Here is a 15,041-nt window from a genome sequence, read left to right as displayed (position 1 = left end):
ATTCACACTCCAGTGTTACTGACCCCTTGTACTTTGGCAACGGCAGAAGAAAATGTTAATCTGTTTTATGGGCAACATAAACCGCAAAGCTCATTGGTGACGAACGCTGAACAGCCGCAGACATCAAAAACGTCGTTACTCGTCTCGTGGAATCCACACAGTGAGCGCTGCCATCGGTCCTCATTAACCTCCACCTCTCACTCTCCGCTCTGGTTACGCGTCTTCTGCACGGCAGTTTGCCAGTCGGCGTTTTGCTCGTTTTTAATCAAGTTTGTAGCACTGCTCCGTTTTCTGCTTACCAGCTGTGCCAACTTGCCGAGTGCCCTAGACGTACCACTTTACTCCTGGGCCTCTTTCTTGTCACTCTTGAACCAGCTTTAAAATCGACAATTTTTAAAGAGCATCATCTTCCGTGTCGTGAAAGCCACCTCATCTACCAGGTGTCCTTGGGAGGCTGCTGGCTTGACACTTTTCTTGTTTTTTTTCAGAATCGAGCATTAAGATTACGTGCGTTTTTATATTTTTGTAAAGGGGGATAAGAATTCCCTGTTGGTTTAATCTTGTGGCGCCCCGCTCCACTCACACAGGATCTGCTGCATCTTCCACAGGCCGTGGCCTACACTTCTTTTGAATTTTGTTTAAAAATGTAGCTTTGTATTACTTTAGTTTAAAGTAGCAGAATTTTTAAGTTGCTGTTGATGAAAGTGTTTTCCAAATAAAAATGAGGGAATCTGCAAAAACGATTTACATTGAGTAACTCCTTTTGTGAAGCGCGAGTCGACTCGCCGTGGCACGACTTGTATAAACTGCGACGATAACGGACTTGGCGCGTTTTGCACTGGCACAGGGGCAGTTTACCGGGTTTTAAGCCATTTTTGTACGAATGTGTGAAGTGTCCCAATTCCAATTTTTCTTATCGGTCAGGTCACTTTCCATACACACAAAAAATCTCATTTTTGTGATGAGTCGTGTTTTCAAGTGGAGGTTGCGTCGATGCACAGCCTGGCAAGTACAACTGTCTACCTAGTAGCAGAAAGGACCTTTAACTCTTAAGGCTGACGTAGACTTTTGTCGAGATTCAGGGGTAGAGGCTGGTAATCAGCTGGTAATTGCGACAGAACTCGTCTTTGCTTGAAGAAAAGTTATGTAGCTTTGTTGATTTGACCTCGACTCCCTGCGCGTGCCTGAGAAATGAAGAGCAAACATCTGGAGATACTAAAGCATACGTGCAAAGCAAAATGCTCCATGGACGTTTTGCATAAATTATCGCTAAATCGCACTCTGACTTTTCTGAGTCTGATGCAAGTGATCTGGAGACGTATATCGAAAATGAAAGTGCGGTACCAGATTCAGCCTATTGGTCCCTAGCTGATCGTGCTGAACACGTAGATGATACGCTTACAGCAGCGTTCGTCTAGGAGGACCACCACTTGTGATGACGGGAGGTACAAACCAGATTGTGTCACACTGCGACTGCCACCGTTGCCCACCTGTTGTGCGAAGACAGAGACGTAGCCGGCGCACCATGCATTCCTGCTGGCCATTAAGCCGCCCCTATGCAGATCTCCCATAGCAACGGGTTGATTTATGTGTGAAACCAGTGCATTGTGTGCTTTTCAAAAAACAAAAAAATATTCAGCCATTAAAAAGTTAAACAACTTTCAAATATATTTGAATATTTTAATTAGTATTAAAACCCTAATTTATTTATTTTTTGACAAGTCATCCAGTAGTGTGCACACGATGTCCTAAATACATTGATTTTAAAATACTGTTAAACAGCCTGTTCCAGAAAACTAAAGTGGAATGTGCTGAGGGAGGACCAGAGTGACTAAAGTATCAACACCCCATTGGTTAGTCAGCCCAGTAGCTGCTTGTTCATTGGCTAGCACTGCAAAGCATTCTGGGAGATGAACACAACTAAAGATTAAAAGTTAAAAGAAACCTCAGAAAGGAATACAGCAAGCACGCCTCGGACTTGAGCATAGCGGAGATACTTCAACAAGGAGGACGTCACTTCACAGAGTGACGCTAAATAATCCTGAGGTGGCCCAGTGGCGTGTAATGCTCAATCTCCAAGCTCGCTCGTGTCGGTGCACTTTGAGTGATTTAATGCTATTTTTCCTAAATTATCATTGTGTTTGGGACAGATGATTATGCCAGTGTTTCTGAACCACACCTTCAAAGAAATACTCTCGTGCTAACAGAACAGTATTTATACTCGCAACACACGCTGAAGCAGCATCAATGTTGGTGCGGATCCAAACCTAAAGTCTGTAGCACCACTGTCACATTACGCAGCTTCTAGTCGATGGCTAGGCCATACTTGCCGATAGCTGCTGCTGATCTTGCCACCACATCATTGTACGTGACTGAAAAAAAAAATCATTGGGCATGTCAAATTCTACAACTGCGTGCCATCTTTCCACCACTTTTCCTGACAGCCAACAATATGCTGCCTGGTGTATGCGGTTCTGACACCTTCATCTTTTAATAATTCTTTACATTTAAATGGAGTTTTTCTCACCACACAAAGCACTTTAGTGAGTGGGGAGCCACTTCAGACACCACCAATGTGCAGCACCCTCCACATGATGCGCCGTCAGCCATTTTTGCTCCAGTACACTCACCACCCATTAGCTGTTAGGTGGTGAAGGGGTGCGAGATCTCAGTTTTACAGCACAGTGTCCCTGTCACTGCACTGGGGGGGGGTTCCCACATTCAGACCACTTCCTGGGGGCAGCAGCAACCCAATCTTTTCCTAGATGGCCTCCCATCCAACTACTGGCCGGGCCCAGACATGGCTTGGCGTCAGGTGGATGACCTCTTCTGAAGCCCATGTGGTGTGGCTGCTGTTGTATGTAAAACACGAGACATCAGACAGACGAACTTCTCTTCTGTTTTAGTCCGAAACACCTGCACTCCTTGTCATTGCACTACATGCCTGTTTGTCCAGGGCACTCGTCAGTTGTCCACACTCACGTACACAAACGCACAACACCCCCGGGGAAAAAAAAGGGTTAAAAATCACTCCATGACTGTTTGTTGCATGGGGAGTTGCTGGGAATATCTGCCTACCTGACTGTCTCCGAGACTGTCTCCGATTCATTAAGATTATGTGAGTGAAGATGATGAAAATCGCTGGAGGAAGTCCTCTAATGTGACTTGGCCTTAAGTAACACCCTCTGTCCTGCACGCCACGCGACTTGGCTCCCACCCACAAGTGCAACACACATCCCGTTCTTTACGATAACTTCACATTTTTCAAAAATAAGTCGTGGCCAGAGTGTTCACCTTTTAACGTATTCGTTCTGTTTTCGCAAAATTAGAGCCTTTGCGTTGTGTGGACCAATCAGCAAATAAACTTCATGCCTCTCCCAAACAAATCTGAAATGTGACTGTGAGAACTTCAAAAACCCACACCCCGCAAGGAGAGATGGTGGGCCGAGAAGCCCCCCACACAGCTCAGGAGGCCCAATGCTGTGGACCTGAACGGCTTTAGTTGGTGGCCACCGCCAGCTTGTCGTGAAGTTTAACAGAAATGGCAAATATCTGAAGCCATACCTGGAGAAATGATAGCCTTTGGGGTCACGGCCAGTCTTGGAGGAGGAGGAGGAGCGGCGGTGGAGTGCACAATGGCACTGGAGGTCCTGTTATGCGTTAAATCAGAGGGGGATAAAAAACGACATTTTTATGAAGTTTTAAAATTTTACTCAAACGAACTACGAGGAGCAATAAAAGACCCGATGAGTTCACAAGGGAGTTTAAAGAACCCTTGAACGCAACCTCCTTAACTCGTTTCCAAAAGAAGCTTTCCCAATGCTAGACGTTTTGTTTTCAAAACCAATGAGTTCCTGTACAATGAAAGGTCCGGACCACTTTCAAGTGTTGTGCTCCCACCGCACAACAGCAAAATGTGGGACGTGCAGAGAAGGGTGAGGAGGTGCGAAATGAGGACCGTTCAGAGCCTTTCTGCTCTGAAGCGACTGGGACTTCACAAGGGGTATCATGGCTTCAGTGTGGTGCCTGGCGTGTCGCACTAGGGAGGTGGTTATGCTGTGTGATGTGTGGCGCGGTTGGGCATTCACGGGTAGGAGCCGAACCTGTTTGAAGAGATCACGACTTCGATGTGGTGCGACGCACAATCAGGTGTTCATGGGTACAGTGATACCTTGAGATACGAGTTTAATTCGTTCTGTGACCGAGCTCGTAAGTCAAAATGCTCGTATCTCAAATTTCAAATTGGAAAATTGATTTAATTGAAATGAGATTAATTCATGCCAGCCCCCAAAAAGCCACCCCAATTTTTTGTTAAAACGTTTTCAACATAAGAAAATTGTATTTATAATGAACAAATATTGTGTACAAACAAAATAAAATCTAATACATAAAAGAGAATCTAAAGTAATAAACAGATGTTGGCGAAGCCGATTAGCGTATTGTAACTTTTATTTCCTTTCACTTCACCTTTGCTTAACTTAGTTTTCTTCTTCACTCGTTTTTTGCCACGCTTTCGTCACTTTCAATAGAAACCTGTCCAATTAGCTTTGTTTAGTCCTCCCCTTTAGAATGTTTCTGAAATGAGTTCACAAGTCTCATTAAATAGCGCCGCTGCACGATCAGCTGTAACTTTTTCAGGACGTTTCTTTTCTTTAAAGTTCAAAACTTTTTCCCACGTTGCAAACACTTCCTTTATCTCACTTTAAGAGATAACCTCCTCCGCGATACCGATCTCCTGCAGAACCTCCGTATGTTGCTGCGTCTGTAGTTCCGTCAACAGTTCCTCAGAATGTGCGGTGACGAGCTCTTTGATTTCTCTTATTTTGAACTATGGTTCGTAACTCAAGGCAAAAAATCGACTTAGTGACGGCTCGTATCTCAAAAAACCTGTACGTTGGGGCACTCGTATCTCAAGGTACCACTGTAATTGTGACTTTATGGGGGGTGGCTATTGCTTTGATGCCGTTCATGGCTCAGCGCACCATCAGGGAGGTGGCTATGAAGAGTCGTGCGCCGGTCCATCTTCACTGACAACTCTCCACAGTCAGATGTGGAAGATGGCACCAGAGCTTGTGGTCTCCAATCAGCACAATAACTCGCCTGACCCGCAAAACTTTATGTAAAGTACCAGGAACTACAAATAGCCCAAGTGTAAAAAATAAAATTCAGTTGTTTGTTGTTAAAATACACTAGACATCTATAAGAAAAAAGACAAATACTAACTTTTAAAATGACTTTTCATTAGGAGTTGAAGAGAGGTAGGTTAGGTGTGCTTACGTAGGCTATATATAAATATATATACTAGCAAAATACCCGCGCTTCGCAGCGGTGAACTACTGCATTAAAATTTTTATTAAGAAGAAAATTAAACCTTTTTAAACTGAGGGAAAATATACCAATAATTATTTGTTAAGGATCTCTTTGTGTACCACATTGTGAGTTCGGCCCTCCGGTTGTAATATGACCAAGCTGTGCGCTGAGCTTACTCTTGAGCATGTAACGTACAGTTGGCCATGTGAACAGTAATCTTGTCTCAAATCTCACAGCTTGGATTGCTGCTGTCATAATCGGTTTGAGTTTCATGGTTTGTTTCAATGACGACTGTATTTGTAGGACTTGTTGTGTTGAAGAGACATTCGGCATCTGTCAAGCGTTGTAAGCATACAACCGGTTTCATCGATAACTTCACATCCAGCTTTTGAGAGTTTAAACATTCATAAACATCAAAGTGTCCACTACTGAAATCGTCACCTGTGAGTCTAAGATATTTAAGAGGCATTGGCGGTTGTCGAAAGGTGTAAAATATTTGGCCATTTCAGTACACTTGAAAGCGACAACCGAACAATTCAACGGCAGCCATCAACTCACATGCAGATCCATAGGTGAAGGGCTTCAGCATTTCACTCTTCTAGTGCTCCTGTGTAGTATAATTATCTCCTGTACCGTCATCAGTCCACACCTTGAACCTGTGCCAGTCATTCAATACATAAGACACAATGTTCCTCCGGATATCAAGAGTGAGCCTGATATGGCCGTGCAATATGTAACACAGAGAATGGAAAAGGCAGGTGCCACCTCCGGGCATGGAAACCACTCAGTAAGTGACAGTTCTTTGATCGATGGTGATCACCTCGATATACATGTTAATGGGGGTATGGCTGGAACGATAAAGGAAAAGGGTACCTGAACAATGTAGAGTAAGTCTAAAATACCTACACAATAACTATAATCGTAATAAACAATAAAACAGCGGAGAAGCCATGGATTAAATAAGAAGGCTGTAGTTATCAGCAGGGAGACGTGAATCTCGTGGAAAAGCAAGGAAGGGAATGTAGAGACCGGAGCGACGGACGGCCTTATATAGGCAGGCAGCCAACAATGTGGGAGGCGCTGGGATGGGGGACCCAACGCCACCTCACACGGTGACCGAGCTGCAGGCTGTGGACGTATATATGTACGTAAGTAGGATTCAGTTAGCGTTGGGAACCCGCGTACCAAATTTCTTGAAGATGGGCCCATAAGTAACAAAGACCGTTGGAAAGTTCAATATGGCGGCCGACAGTGGTGTCATACCACCGAATTCAGCCTTTTACCTACACGGGAAGTTGTAGAATTAGTGAAGTTGGAAAGTTCAATATGGCGGCTGACAGTGGAGTAATACCATCAAAATAAGTAAGTACATCGGTTTCGGTTAGCGCAGGGAAGCCGCCTACCAAATTTCGTGAAGATGGGGCCATGAATAAGAAAGTTCAACATGGCGGACGTTGTTGACGGTTATGATCGTTACGCGTAGAATTTCGAAATGAAACCTGCTTAACTTTTGTAAGGAAGCTGTAATGAATGAGCCTGCCAAATTTCAGCCTTTTACCTACACGGGAAGTTAGAGAATTAGTGACGTTGGAAAGTTCAATATGGCGGCCGACAGTGGCATCACACCACCGAAATAAGTACATACATCGATTTTGGTTAGCGCAGGGAAGCCACCTACCAAATTTCGTAAAGATGGGGTCAGCTTTCGACCTACACGGGAAGTTGGAAAATTTGTGACGTTGGAATATTCAATATGGCGGCCGACAGTGATGTCATACCATCGAAATAAGTACGTACATTGGTTTCGGTTAGCGCAGGGAAGCCGCCTACCAAATTTCGTGAAGATGGGGCCATAAATTAGAAAGTTCAACATGGCGGACATTGTCGACCGTTATCGACCATTTTGACCGTTATGTGTAGAATTTCGAAATGAAACCTGCCTAAATTTTGTAAGTAAACTGTAAGGAATAAGCCTGTCAAATTTCAGTCTTCTACCTACACGGGAAGTTAAAGAATTCGTGATGAGTGAGTGAGTGAATCAGTGAGGGCTTTGCCTTTTATTAGTATAGATATACAGTGGAACCTCGAGATACGAGTTTAATTCGTTCCAGCACTGAGCTTGCACAGCGAATTTCTCGTATCTAGAACAAACTTCCCCATTGAAAATAATGGAAATCCAGTTAATCCGTTCCGCAAATCAATTTTCCTAACAAATAACACTGATAAATAATATATACAAGTGGAACCTCGGTTTGCAAGTAACTTGGTTTACGAGTGTTTTGCAAGATGAGCTAAATTTTTTAATTAATTTTGACTTGATAAAACAAGCGATGTCTTGCAATGCAAGTAGTATGGATACACTTCGTCTGCTGAGCGTCATGTGAGCATAACTGAGCTGATGGTTCCTCTCTCTCTCTCTCTCCTTATCTCTCTCGCTCGTACACGCGTCTCTCTCTCTCTCTCTCTCGGGCAATCGTCTCCTATTCTCCGTCTGCATGTCGTATTTTGGATACGCTTATACAGCGAACTGCTACAGCGAAACAATGAAATCAAAAGCGCACAAACGCGTAGATCCTCACGCTATGGGAGAACAAGGAACACTGAGTGAGCTGACGGACTGGCAGCGTCAGCTTGGGTGAATCCCCGAGTCAATGCGGATTGGGAAATACGTCATGCATAATCACAGCCTGGCTCATTACGCGAGCCAATGCTCGTATTTAGATCCGAATTTTTCGCTCATACTTTCCTCTTATCTTGAATTTCTCGTATACAGAGATGATCGTATCTAGAGGTTCCACTGTATATATTATTATATATATATATATATATATATATATATAGTGGAACTGGCCCCGGACACAGACAGACAGACATCGTTTGTTCACCCAACACACATTTATTATTTACAGTATTTACAGGTTTATAGTGCACATCCCAGTGCCTCCAGCACCGATCCCCCAAAGTCCAGGCCTCTCTACACAGTTTCTTTCTTTTGGCTGCCTACACTCCTCTCCCCAAGCTCTGTCCTCTTCCACCCGACTCTTGCCGATGACGGAAGGGAGGCAGCCCCTTAAATACCAACCCGGATGGGCTCCAGCTGCTTCTCCGGCAATCCCCCACGGACACACCCCCATGTGGCAGAAGTGCCGGCTGCGCATCCGGAAGCCCCCAACACAACCAGGGCGGTCCACCCCCAGCCGCATGCTACTATATATATATATATATATATATATATATATATACATATATACATATATATATATATATATACATATATACATATATATATACATATATACATATATATATATATATACATACATACATACAGTGGAACCTAGGTTTACAAGTGTTTTGCAAGACGAGCAAAAATTTTTAATAAATTTTGACTTGATAAACGAGCGATGTCTTGCAATACAAGCAGTATGGATACACTTTGTCTGCTGAGCGTCATGGGATCACAACTGAGCTGATGGTTCTCCTCTCTCTCTCTCCTTATCTCGCTCGCCCAGCGCGTGTCTCTCTCTCTCTCTCTCCTTATCTCGCTCGCCCAGCGCCTCTCTCTGTTTACTACAGCATTGTGACTGTGTGTGCGTGCGCACGTGTGTGCTGTGAAGTGCGAGTCCCCATCTTGCTCCCCAAAACACGAAGCTGAGTCTCAGTACTTTAACACCACCAGCTTTATTCAGCTTGAAACGGCAACAGCGCTGTTATTTATTGCAGCGGGATCTTTATAATGTTCCTTGTATGACCCATTGACGACAGGCGCTTATAGCATGTCTGCGATCTTTTTGGATGCGCTTATACGGCGAACTGCTACAGCGCTGGGAGACTGCGATTGCTTTGGGTCGCTCTTCCGCGTGTCGTCCTGTTGGGTGGAATCCCACGAGTTTAGAAACTCACACCAGCCATGATTCTTTTTAAAGGTAAAGTGCAGGTTCATTTGTTTTATGTATTTTACTTTATATTTTGTATTAATCATTTTTATATAAATAGTTTTGGGTTGTGGAACAAATCATCTCAGTTTCCATTATATCTTATGGGGAAATTCACTTTGATATACGAGTGGTTTGGATTGCGAGCAAAACCGATGTTCCACTGTATGTATGTATATGTATATATATATATATATATATATATATATATATATATATAATGTCTGTCCGCTTTTCACAATAAAACGACTTAACGGATTTAGATCAGGCTTTTTTTCTTTCTAGAATTTGCTTGAACATTCCAGTTGATTTGGCGCCTTCTCTCATGGTGCTAAGAATCATAGTTCGCTTGCAGGAGTGATATATTCCGAGACAGAGAGGCTGCAGGCCAAGGGGAGGGGGAAGCCTAACGTCAGGAGTGGGGAGCCAAGCAGGGCCCTCCTCACTGTCCTGTTTCACTAATTCGCGGGTGGAGCCGCGGGCGTAGCTAGTGCAGTATATATGTGGAGGCCAAGATCTGCGATACAGTTTCCAACTACAGTTGTTTTATATATAAAGTACCAGGAACTACAAACACCCCAAGTGGGAATGCCATAAAAGTTACTAAAAAGTCCCTCATACTGGGAAAAAAAAATGTTCCTGTGGTGGGAATGCACCAAAAGAAATTTACATTGAAAACAACTTCCATCCATCCATTATCCAACCTGCTATATCCTAACTACAGGGTAATATATATTTATCTCTCTATCTATCTATATATTGTACTGTATATATCTATCTATCTATATCTATATCTATATATATATATATATATAGCAAAATACCCGTGCTTGGCAGCGGAGAAGTAAAAAGAAAAGGAAACATTTTAATAATAATGTAACATGATTGACAATGTAATTGTTTTGTCATTGTCATGAGTGTTGCTGGCATATGCAGCGCTCAGCATAAATGAGTACACCCTCTTTAAAAAGTACGAATTTAATCAGTAGCTCAATGAACAAAAGAACAATTTCCAAAATTTTCACAAGGCCGAGTTTTATTGAACACTTGTTTAACTCCATAACATGAAATTAAGGTTAATAATATAACTTAGATTATAAAATCTTCAGTTTTACTCAAATTGGTTGAATCAAAAATGAATACACCCTGCAACAGAAACTACTACATGTAGTATTTTGTATGACCACCGTGATTTGTAAGGACAGCACCAAGTCTTCTAGGCATGGAATGAACAAGTTGGCGACATATTGCAACATCTGTTGTTTTCCATTCTTCAAGAATAACCTCTTTTAGAGCCTAGATGCTGGATGGAGAGTGATGCTCTCATCTTGTCGCTTCAGAATTCCCCACAGGTGTTCGATTGGGTTCAAATCAGGAGACATACTTGGCCATTCAATCACCTTCACCCTGTTCTTCAGAAATGCAACAGTAGCTTTAGATGTGTGTTTTGGATCATTCTCGTGTTGGAAAAGTGCACGACCACCAAGTGCACACAGTGATGGCAGCATCTTCTCCTTCAGTATAGAGCAGTACATTGTTGAGTTCATGATACCATCAATGAAATGCAGCTCTCCAACACCAGCAGCACTCATGCAGCCCCACATAAGGACACTGCCACCACCATGTTTCACTGTAGGCACCATGCATTTTTCTTTGAAATCCTCACCTTTACGACGCCATACAGTTTTGAAACCATTAGTTCCAAAAACAGTGATGTTTGTCTCATCACTCCAGAGTATAGAGTCCCAGTAGTCCATTTTTTTCAGCATGGGCCCTAGCAAATTCTAGGCATGCTTTTTTGCGCATGGGCTTTAGGAGAGGCTTCCTTCGTGGACGATACCCATGCATGCCATTCCTCTGCAGTGTGCGCCGTATGGTGTCACGGGAAACGGTCACTCCAGTTTGGCTTTCTACTGCTTTAGCTAACTGCAGTGAACTTGCATGGCGAATTTCTTCAACCCTTCTCATCAGAAGACGCTCCTGTCGAGATGTTAACTTCCGTGGACAGCCTGGACGTCTCTGTAAGATGGTTGCACTTCCATCTTTCTTGAATTTTTGGATCACTTTTGCTACAGTATTTTGACTGATATGTAAAGCTTTGCTGATCTTCTTGTAGCCCTCACCTTTTTTGTGTAAAATGATTTCCTTTCTCAGATTTTTTGACATTTCTCTTCCATGTGGAGCCATTGCTGACAGCATGAAATGGGAAGGGCTTTTCTTTGTTAAGTAATGCCCTGTTATTGTCACCTGTCTGCTGGACACCTCGAATCATTAGACTCACCTGTGGCTGAATGCCTGGTCATTAGAATTTTCTAGTCTTAAGTGTGGCTTTTCTCCTAAGACTATAATTGGGGTGTACTCATTTTTGCAACATGGGCTTGAATGAATTTGTTAGGAAAATCACTTTTTTGTGATGCAATTTAACAAATCTTGTTTGCAATCAATGGCCCACATTTGTAGTACAGTATCTCATAGAAAATGTTGCTACTGAAAGGAAAATAAAGGTTTTCTGACAAATGTAGTGGGATGTACTCATTTATGCTGAGCACTATATATATATATATATATATATATATATACACACATGTACATATATACACACACACATATACTATGGGGTGCCAAACAGGCAAATACATTGACTTTCTGAATATATAAAGTCGGCGTCAGAATATATAAAGTCATTCCTGATTATATAAAGTGAAAGTCAAAATCTATTGATTGAAACGACTCTGAACTGAACTAAGTTAACAAAAACATATTCAGAAAAATAAATTAAAAAAACACTGTTCGGTTAATGTTTTGAAAATGATGCATGTGCCCTGCCCAGGATTGGTTCCTGCCTTGCGCCCATTTTTGGCTGGGATTGGCTCCAGCAGACCCCCATGACCCTGTGGTCGGATTCAACGGGTTTGGAAACGGATGGATATTCCAACGCTGACTTTGTATATTCCGACGCTGACTTTATATATTGAAGTTTTGACTTTATATATTTCAGCGCTTACTTTATATATTCCGAAATATTCCAACGCCGTCTTTATATGCTCAGGTTTTGACTTTATATATTTGGGAATGACTTTATACATTCAAGTTTTGACTTTATATATTCAAGTTTTGACTTTATATAGTTAAATTTAGTCATCATTGCATAACTATTTCTTTACCATAGAAATTTAAAGACTAAATTCAACTTCCATTCCTACCAAAGATATTTCTGGCGACTAAATAGAACCTACTTATATCTAAATTCGAGCTATTGAGCTGTCGTCTGCCTGCCTGAGTAAGTCACCTTTGCTTCGCTCTTACTTTTTTACCGTTCATTTAATCATGGCTAGTGGCGGAAAATTTATAAAATGGAAGGAGGATCACACGGAGTATGGCTTTACCAAAACAATTATTGATGGCGAACCGATTATTCATAAAGATTCAATTGGTGATCTGTTTTTCTGTGTTAACCTCATATTTTTTCTTACTTCTTCTCAAACCAAGGGGGTGCGAGGGTAAAATGAATCGGGAAGCGCTGATCAATGTAATCGGTGTACCAGGAAATCATGCATTGACAGAAGTTCCCCTTTGCTTGGAATTGAAAGTGTGATTAAATGTGTGATTTTTTAACGCGTTATGAAGCACATGCATTGAAGCTTCTCAGCTGTGCTTGTGCTAAGAAAAGGAAACATTTTAAAAATAACGTAACACGATTGTCAATGTGACCTTTTGTAAGTAGTGCCTGGAGGATTCAGTGTGGAGAAACTCTAGAGACAGCGTGTGTATTAACTTGTGGATTTTTCTGTGAGTATTGGTAGCAGCGTCACAAAGTTGGTTCCTCAAGACTGCGTTAGCCGCGGAGCTCAGCTCAGAGCGAAATGAGGTGAATGGGCGGGGAGATGATGACGTGACTCCCCCACCCGCCTTAACTGTCAATCCCCCACAAACACAGTCTCTCGGAATTTGCATAAGCACAGCCCTTCACCTGCAATTTTAACTTAGTTACAAAGTGATCAAAACTCTCGTTTATATCCTGTGTCCCCTCATTAAACTTGTATCCCGCATTACCTGTGGGCATGACAAACGCCAGCGGCAGCCTGTCTATGAACTTAATTTAAACTTTAGGTTTACACCGTGCTTTGTTTCCGAAGTAGCAGCACTCATGAATATGTTCGCTCGCTTCTTATTGTTTCGCTGCCTTCTCAATTGTATAATGCATGTTTTCTTCAGCGCTTTTTGAAGCTCTTCCTTGTTTTCTACGTACTGCGTTGACAGTCAGTTCACGTGATTACGTGGGAGGCGTGATGATGTCACACGAAACTCCGCCCCCACGGCTTTCGAGCTCAACTCCATTAGAGTATATGGAGAAAAATAGCTTCCAGTTATGACCATTACGCGTAGAATTTCGAAATGAAACCTACACAACTTTTGTAAGGAAGCTGTAAGGAATGAGCCTGCCAAATTTCAGCCTTCTACCTACACGGGAAGTTGGAGAATTAGAGATGAGTCAGTCAGTCAGTGAGTCAGTGAGTGCTTTGCCTTTTATTAGTATAGATAACCATACAAACATATGGTTTCTACTTCGTGGATATTCACCTATCGCGGGGGGTTCTGGAACGCAACCCCCGCGATCGAGGAGGGATTACTGTATATTCAACTAATTATAATAACTATTCATGGTGGCTCCAAAATCCATACTGACCCCTAATCTCTCTTCTGTTTCTTTTCCCGGTTTTCTGTGGTGGCGACCTGCACCACCACCACCACCTGATCAAAGCACTGTGATGTTCCTACTTTGATGGATTAAAGGCCAGAAGTCCACGTGACCGTCATCATCAAGTCCTTCCACGAGAACCCTGAATACCATGAGGACTGTTTCATTGATGTTAGGTAGAATGCCCAGAGGGGGATGGGTGGTCTCATGGTCTGAACCCCTACAGATTTTATTTTTTCTCCAGCCATCTGGAGTTTGTTTTTGATTTTTTTTGTCCTCCCTGGCCATCGAACCTTACTTTTATTCTATGTTAATGAGTTTTGTCTTATTTTAATTCTTACTTGGTCTTTTATTTCTCTTTTCTTCATCATGTAAAGCACTTTGAGCGACATTATGTGTATGAAAATGTGCTATACAAATAAATGTTGTTGTTGTGTGTGTGTATTTATATTTATCTACCCTTTTACCACATATACTCACGTTTTAAGTTCTCCCGCTGATAAGTCAGGACTTGATTTTACAGTATAATTTCTAGTATTTTATAATGTTGGTCGTATAAATCAAATGCGGAAAACTCCCGCTATTGGTCCAAGAGATTATGATATGCTGATGCCCACCTGAGAGAGTGACCACGGAGCACACGGCCTTTTTCTTCCTACGTATTGTGCCCACGTGACCACACGGTAATACCAGAACTGGTCCGAAGCGACGTTTGCACTGTTTTGTGTGTTTTGTATCTCACACCCTCATACTCCTTTACCATAAGAGCATTCCTTATCTACGATGGAGCATTCGTTCAGAAGAAAATATGAAGCTGGTTTTAAATTAAACGTCGTTAAAGTAACAAAAGAAATTGATAACTGTGCTGCTGCAACAAAATTCGATGTGTCTGAGAAACCGATGAGAAATTGCAGGAGGCAAGAAGATGTAAAATAAAATAAATAAAAATACGTGTTGTTTTTTTGAATGGGCGTATGAGTCAGGGTCTGATTTTATGATCGACTTTTCAGGTTTCAAGACCCAACTTATACGCGAGTATATACGGTATGTATGTATTTATTTAAAGAGCTTCTGTAAAAAGCCAACTTTCCCCCTGG

This window comes from Polypterus senegalus, chromosome 14 (assembly GCF_016835505.1).
Source record: "Polypterus senegalus isolate Bchr_013 chromosome 14, ASM1683550v1, whole genome shotgun sequence".
NCBI classification, from domain to species: Eukaryota; Metazoa; Chordata; class Cladistia; order Polypteriformes; family Polypteridae; genus Polypterus; species Polypterus senegalus.
The sequence above is the reverse complement of the archived record's forward strand: the minus strand, read 5'-3'. Positions refer to the sequence as shown.